Here is an 8,167-nt window from a genome sequence, read left to right as displayed (position 1 = left end):
GTCAGTCGTGGGGGACGTTTTTAAGGGGCAGAGAAGATATTTTCTAGTTTTATCATTCCATGTTAGAAAGTTAACTCCTCTGTCCTTTTGAACATCCCGACAAAGGAAAGTATGTTCTGTCTCTGTTGCCTTAGAGGTACCCATAAACTCTGGGGGCCACAGGGAAACTGCAGCCATTGAGGTCCCAGCTGAGCTCTCTCTGTGGCTTGTAAGTTGTAAGGGAAGAACTGAATGAAGGAAATAGCAAAAGAGAGGAGAGGTAGCTCCATAGTAACACAGGTTTATTCAGGACAAACCTGCAGAGGGGCCCAATGGAGAATGAAACCCGTCTTCTGCTTGCAGCCTAGGGAAGATACAGGGGAGTGAAGGCGTGGGAGAATTTGGTGGTTAGGTGGTTGCTAGGGGCTTGTCAGTGAAGGGTCCTTGTGATTGTCACCTTCATGCTTTGTGGTGGTCACAGTTCCATGAGGTGCTTCTCAAGACTCAGTCCCAGCTTACAATTCCTTTTCTTGTGTAATGGTGGAGCATTGTCTGGGGTTTAGCTCAGGCTGGGTCCGAGTTACCATGAGGTGACTGTTGTTCTAAAGTGGAGGAGACATTTCAAAATGGCGTTGCCTAGGTCAAGTTCTCCCTAACATTCTTACCTTCTTATTGGATAAAAACGGGGTGACGGGAGAAGGGGTGGCGATGTCTCTTAAGCTACTTCCTGCTGGGAGGGGGCATCAGCTGAGGACTCCGTAGGCCTTGGTAGGGAGCTGGGCAGGAGGGTGTTCTGTACCCTCTGGTTGGTAGTGGCATTGATGGTCCTCTGCAAAATAGAGGTGAAGAGCTGAAACAGGGAGGGCCCAACACAAGGACAATTATACAGAGAACTGGTAAGAGGAAAGGGGCTAACTCTGAAAAAATAGCTGGGGGAGCAAACCGTCCCATTCCACGTTCCATGAGGAGGAGGACTGACGGAATTCAGAAGCCTGGTCTCTTGATCTTTTTAGGCCATCCCTCACCAGGCCAGACTCGCTAGTGTAAAAGCAGCGGGTCTCTTGTAGGAAGGCACAGATTCCTCCTTGTTCTGTGGTTAATAGATCGAGTTCTTGTCTGTTTTGGAGGACAATCGTGGACAACCAAGTCCTGAAGTGTGGACAGTCGGGTGGAGGTTTCTCTAAGGCTGTCCGCCATCTCTTTGGACGGCACTGCAGCTTGGTGGGTGGAATTTCCTACTCCTGCTGCTCCTGGGCTGCTGTAGTTGTGCCCAGGCCTACCCTGAGGCAACCCAGAGGGATGCTCCTGCTGGTCTGAGGAGGGTGAACGCTGGGGTGGGGATGTGTCCCTGCTCAGAGGACTACAGGAAGCAGGTGTGAGGAAGGCCACGTACACGTTCCTGCAGTTTCCATGTAGGAAGGCTCCCTGGTTATGATCGAGCAGCCAGAGAGGTGCTGGGAGACTACTGGCTATAGTTGAAACTACCACAGCCGTGCGTCCACCCCTGGTGAAAGGTAAAGGTGGTGGCCACGTGTGCAGCGCCCAGGGGCTGGGGATCAATGCTGGCATTTGGAAGTCGGGGCTCTTCAATTAGAATTTGGGGAGTTTGGGGTTTAAGGACACACGTGCTGGTAAGTGGAGGGTCGGCAGTGACCTGGATTGAAGAGGTAGGGTTTCTGTTTAGTGGAGGCACGTTGGTTAGCAGGTCTCCACCCGGGCAGAGCAAGGACTGGATTTTAGTCACAGGTAAACTGGGGGCTCTGGCAAGCTGCCTCTCCCCAATCCCATCTAGGTGATGTGCTCAGAAACAGGACTGGGGAGAGAAAAGGCGTAGATACACAAAGAGAGAGAAAGGAGCCTGCCGGCGCCTTCTTCTGGGCCCCTGACACAGAGAGGAGCCTGGGAGGCGGGAGGGGGGCGGGCTGAGCACTGGCACCTCGCTGCTCATTATGGGGACAGTGGTGTGTGAGGCACAGGTTGGGCAGCCATGTATCCGAAGGTGACGTCCTGTGGCTGATTCTCCAACCTCTGTTTTCTCAGCGTATGGAGAGGAAGCCTCAGGTGAGGCTGGCTGGGCTGTCAGCTGGAGCTCACAGGGTAAACAGACCCAGCATGGGGTAAGGGGGCTGGGAACTGACACCCAGCAAGGTGCGGTAGTTAGGATAACAAGCTGGCAGATGCTAGGCTGGGAGAGAGACGGGTAGTGAGGAGATGGGGTTTACGAGGGTCTGCCAGGTCTTCGGGTGTCAGGGTCAAGTGCACAGAAGCAGGGCCTGTGGAAGAGCGAGAACATTTTGCAGAGCCAGGAGGAGGGGAGAGGATGACTCTTCGGGGGTGACGAAGCTTGGAGTGGGGTGTCCAGGGTGCGAGTGATTTCAGTTTGGCCGCAGCGAGGGTTATGGGGACTACCTGAGGTGTACCTACCCACTTCGGGTTAAAGGGAGTTCGAGAGTCTGTTCTCCTGGCTGTCGGTTTAAAGGGGGTTGAGGAGAGTCAGTAGGTTTAGGAAGAAATTGTTCCGCTTGTTGTCTGATCAGTGTCGTGTCAGGTGTGAGGCTGGCCAGGTGTGGGGAACGGGGTGGGGAGGGAGGTGAAGAAAGAGGAAAACCCTGGACATAAAGGGACGGCCATGGAGGAGCTTGAAAGGGCTCAGATTGAGGGGTTTTGGGGGAAGAACCCCAAAAAAGAACTGTGTTTTTAGGTGGGCGCTGGTGGGGTGGGGGCGGGATGGGTGTGGAACCACCATGTGATGTGAGGTGCTGAGACCAGGGCAGGGGCCTTGGAAACGCAGGCTGGGCCATTGTTGGATTGGATAGAGGTGGGCAGCCCAAGGCTGGGGTGATATGATCAAGGAGGTCGGGGGCCACCATTGGAGCCTTCCCTGAGGTGGAAGGAAAGCTCTACCCACCCTGTGACTGGGTCCCCAGGCTGAGAAGATATTTAGTGTTCCTGGTAGGGGACGTGGGGTGAAGTAGCTCTGCCAGTCCTGATCTGTGATGTTCACGGGCTCGGTGGGAGGGAAACGAGGGACTCTAAGCTCCCGGAGGGGAAGTTGGGCAGGGTGTGTGGCATGTGGGTGATTTGTCTGAGAGTGTGGCCTTCAGTGGGGAGTGTGTGTGTGAGGACTGAGCAGGTGGAAAGGGGTAGTATCCTGGGTGGACTGGATTGGAAAGTGGAAGGACAGATCTTTCTTGGGACTGGGGGATAACCATTTTTTTGGTGATCTACTAGAAACCAACCATTTGCGGGGGCGGTACCAGGGAATGAACTCAGGTGCACCAGACCACTGCACCACATCCCCAGCCACATCCCCAGTGTGAGGCACTGGGTTCAATCCTCAGCACCACATATAAACAAACAAACAAACAAAAACAAATAAATAAAGGTCTATCAACATCTAAAAATATGTATATTAAAAATATGGTTGCTGGGTTTGGTGGCACATGCCTGTAATCCCAGTGGCTCGGGAAGCTGAGGCAGGAGGCTCGGGAGTTCCAAGCCAGCCTCAGCAACAACAAGGCACTAAGCAACGCAGTGAGATCCTGACTCTAAATCAAATACAAAAAGGGTTGGGGATGTGGTGCAGTGGTCTAGTGCACCTGACTTCATTCCCTGGTACCGCCCCCGCAAATGGTTGGTTCCTAGTAGATCACCAAAAAAATGGTTATCCCAAGAAAGATCTGTCCTTCCACTTTCCATTCCGGTCCACCCAGGATACTACCCCTTCCCACCTGCTCAGTCCTCACACACACTCCCCACCGATGGCCACACTCAGACAAATCACCCACATTTTAGGCAAGTGCTCTACCACTGAGCCACAACCCCAGCCCTGGCAACCAATTGTGAGGGGAGTCCCAGGTTAGACTATTTTTGATTTTCTGAGGCCGAATAAGCTGGAGTAAGGGAAGGGAAATGGGTGTGTGGAGGGGTGTGGTGGGGACTTCTCTAGGTTTTGTGTAAAAACAGTGGGGGCTGGGGGGGAGGGCCCAGTCAGCAGCCTGCTTTGCGGCTGTGTCTGCCACTGTGTGGCCTTCGGCTGTGGGGTCAGCTGATCCTGATGTCCCTGGCAGTGGATGACGGATACAGCCAGGAGTGATTTCACAATCTGAAGGAGGCTGTCGATGAGATGGTTGTCAATGATAGGTGTCCCCAGGTAGTTAAAAATCCCTGTTCTTGCCAGATCAGGGCTCGGGAGGAGAGTGTGGGAAGTGTGCTGGAGTTGGTGTGGATGTCCAGTCTTGGTCCTTGAGCTAGTGTGGGTGCCTTGGTTAAGGCTGTTAATTCACCTTTTGGAGGTGGTCTGGGGAGGTGAGGCCTCTGACTGTATGATCTGGTCATTGGATACTATGGCATGTCCCACCTTGGGGTGAGGGTTTTTGAAGGAGCCCCTGGCAATAAGCCATGAAGGGGCATCGGGTAGAGGAGCGACTAAAATCTGGGAGAAAGAAGAGGACACGGTATCTGAAAGATCCAGTCTCGAGTGGGAGGGAAAGGGGTCTGAGGGGTTCTCTGAAGTAGGAGGGTGGTCACCGGTCTGCAGCGTCGCCATCAGTGGATCGTCCACAGAGAGCGTTGGTGTGTTAGAGCCTGGCTGGGGAGGGACAGGAGCCAGTGATGGCTGTCTGGTTCCTTTAGGTTGTGGGAGGAGAGCATGGCAATATGTTGACACCAAGCTAATGTGTGGGCCTCCGAGGCTGAAAGGGCTGCAGCTGCAAGCACCTCAGACAAGGGGCCAAACCTGAACTACCGTGTCTAATTGGAGAGGCAGGCCACCGCCCTGGGAGAACCTCCAAAGATCTGACACAGGAGTCCCTGCACCACGTTCTGGGTGGCAGAGACAGAGAAAAGGGATCCTGTGGGCCTGGAAGCCCAAAGTGGGGGCCTGTAAGAGGGCCTGTCTCAACATTTGGAAGGGAGGATTAATAGGAAGAGAAAGGTCAAGGGGTTCAGAGAGGTCACCGAGGGAAGTGGAGTAAAGGGGTTTAGCAAGGAGGCCACAGTTAGGAACCCAGAGGCGGAAATAACCTGCCAGTCCCAGAAGGGAGAGAAGCTCCCATCAAGTTCGGTAGTGGGAACTGGAGGTCCTGCTTGAGTTGCTCAGGGCAGTGGGATGGCCGGGAGCTGGGGAGGGAGGGTGAATCCTGGACGGGTAGGCTGGGTTTGTCACTTGGGCCTGAGGAGGGGAAGTGCCACAGCCTAACTTATTCAGAAAAATTAAGAGGCGGGTCCTGTGTCTGATAGAAAGGTCACCCACATACTGAAGCAGGAGACCAGGGAGAGGTTGAGATGAGCCAGGTCGTGAGAGAGGGCTTGGCTGAAACAGAGGGCCTGTCCCTAAAGCCCTAAGGAGGGACTGGACCGTCCAGTCAGCTGGGTAGAGAGATGGGTGTTGGGGTCCGTCCCTGCAAAGGCAGACAGGTCTTGAGAGGAGGGTGTGATGGGGTGGTGAAGGGGGCATCTGAGGCTGAGGACTGGGTAGCAAGTTGCAGAGTGGGGAATGTGGGAGCAGGTGTGAGGCTGGGGCCAGAGGACGCCTCGGGACAACAGCCTGGTGAGTCGGGCGGAGGTCCAGTTGGGGAGTACCCTCAGGTTCCTCACCACCAGCACTAGGTGTCATGTGGGGAGCCAGCGGGTTGAAGGATGTTAGCCTAGGGAACATGGGAAATGATGGGCCTGAGGCCTGGAGGTTTTGGGGACTGAGGAGATAATGGGACTATGCAGGGAGGATGCAGGGAGGAGGCAGGGTTTTGCAGGGAAATCTTAACACGAGTGTGGTGGGTGGCCACCGTGGGCTTGGTGAGTCCCCTGTCATGGCTGACACCTCAGGGGGGAGCGCTGACCGGGTGGTAGAGTGGAGGAAAGGCATCTATCTGATCAGCTGCAGAGGATCAAGGAGGCAGCGGAATGTGGGGCCTCTGGTGGGAATTACCCTGAACGGAGGCATTGCCTTTGGTCAGGATGTCCCCGCAGAGGACAGGCGTTGGCATTGGGGTACGACTAGGAATGAGTATGAGAACAGAGTGTCAAATAGGTTACAGAGCAGAGGACCCATTCCTTTAGGGCCAGTGGGACTTCCCTCAATGCCAACAATAGAGGTGGAGGAAGCTTCTGGTAGACTGGCCCCCATGTTCACTAAGAAAGAGAAAGGCTTACCAGATACTGTCAGCGATACCCTGGGCTCAGACTGAGTGATGGCGGTGGGGGTGAGGCGTCCAGGAGCCTTCTATTGTCAGTCTGAGGGGTTTGCATCCGAGGGCCTGTGGGAATGGGATGCGATCGAGCCGGAGGGAGAGTCTCCCTGAGCACATTCCAATTTCCAAGGTCCCCTTTGATGGTGGAGAGGGCATGGCCAGGTGGAGGTGGAGGTCTGGGGCATGTGCTTTCCCAGCGTTCCTGCTGGCCACATGTGAAGCAGGTGCCTGGGGGTGGAGCTCTACCTGTTTATGGGGTCTCTGGGGTCCTCGTCCGAGCGTGGCTGCCCACTCTTGGTGTTCAGCCTGAACTCTTTTGAGTTTTCGAGTTTCTGATCCTCCTCTCTGCTGTTGTAGGCCCTGAAGGCTGGTTTTACAAGCTCACGTTGAGGGCTCTGAGGTCCGTCCTCCAGCTTTGGAGCTTTTTTCTGATACCTAGGGCAGACTGGAGGTGAAAGGTAGGTGAAGGTGGAGTCTGCCATCTCCCGCGTCGGGGTGGAGGCTGGTGTGTTCAGGCACAGTCTCTGGGAGGCCGAGAGGAAGTGGGTAGGCTTTCCCTCAGCACCTTGCCTGACTGCTTTAATCTTTTCGTGGTTGATGGCCTTTAAGGCAGCCTTTTCTACTCCGATCAGGAGGCAGGTGATCAGGTGACCTAGCTAGGAGGAAAGGATGACACAGTGTCACACCAGGTGAGGTCACAGGACTGGGTAATGTGTAGAAATTCTTTCCAAAAGTTGGTGGGGGCTGAGGCAAAAGAGCCTAAAGCATTTTCTTTTCTTTTTCTTTTTTTTAAATTTATTTTTATTGTAAACAAATGGGATACATGTTGTTTCTGTTTGTACATGGAGTAACAGCATACCATTTGCATAATCATACATTTACATAGGGTAATGATGTTTGATTCATTCCGTTATTTTTTTCCTTCCCCCTACCCCTCCCACCCCTCTTTTCCCTCTATACAGTCCCTCCTTCCTCCATTCTTGCCCCCCTCCCACCCACCATTATGTGTCATCATCTGCTTATCAGTGAGATCATTCGTCTTTTGGATTTTTGAGATTGGCTTATCTCACTTAACATGATATTCTCCAATTTCATCCATTTGCCTGCAAATGCCATAATTTTTTTTATTCTTTATAGCTGAGTAATATTCCATTGTATATATGAATATTACAGTACATATAAACTGTGGTCAGTTTCTTTAACCATTCATCAATTGAAGGGCATCTAGGTTGGTTCCACAGTCTGGCTGTTGTGAATCGAGCAGCTATGAACATTGACGTGGCTGTATCTCTGTAGTATGCTGATTTTAAGTCCTTTGGGTATAGACCAAGGAGTGGGATAGCTGGGTCAAATGGTGGGTCCATTCCAAGTTTTCTAAGGAATCTCCATATTGCTTTCCAGAGTGGCTGCACTAATTTGCAGCCCCACCAGCAATGTATGAGTGTACCTTTTTCCCCACATCCTCTCCAACACCTGTTGTTGCTTGTATTCTTGATAATCACCATTCTAATTGGGGTGAGTTGGAATCTTAGTGTAGTTTTGATTTGCATTTCTCTTATTACTAAAGATGGTGAACATTTTTTCATAAGTTTGTTGATTGCTTGTAGATCTTCTTCTGTGAAGTGTCTGTTCATATCCTTAGCCCATTTGTTGATTGGGTTATTTGTATTCTTGGTGTAGAGTTTTTTGAGTTCTTTATATATTCTGGAAATCAGCGCTCTATCTGAAGTATGAGTGGCAAAGATATTTTCCCACTCTGTAGGTTCTCTCTTCACATTGCTGATAGTTTCCTTTGCTGAGAGAAAGCTATTTAGTTTGGCCTAAAGCATTTTCTATCGGTGAGAGGTCACCCAGGGAAGACCGGACATGGACACATACAATGCCTTCAGCACCTGCCACCTCGAGGAGGGGAGGACCTGGGCGGGGGGAGCAGAAGGTTCCATTGGGGGAAGCCTGTGGGAGCAAGGGTGAGGTGGGGAGGGAAGGGGTGAAGGGGG

Source organism: Sciurus carolinensis, chromosome 7, assembly GCF_902686445.1.
Source record: "Sciurus carolinensis chromosome 7, mSciCar1.2, whole genome shotgun sequence".
Taxonomy (NCBI): domain Eukaryota; kingdom Metazoa; phylum Chordata; class Mammalia; order Rodentia; family Sciuridae; genus Sciurus; species Sciurus carolinensis.
Note: the sequence above shows the minus strand (reverse complement) of the source record.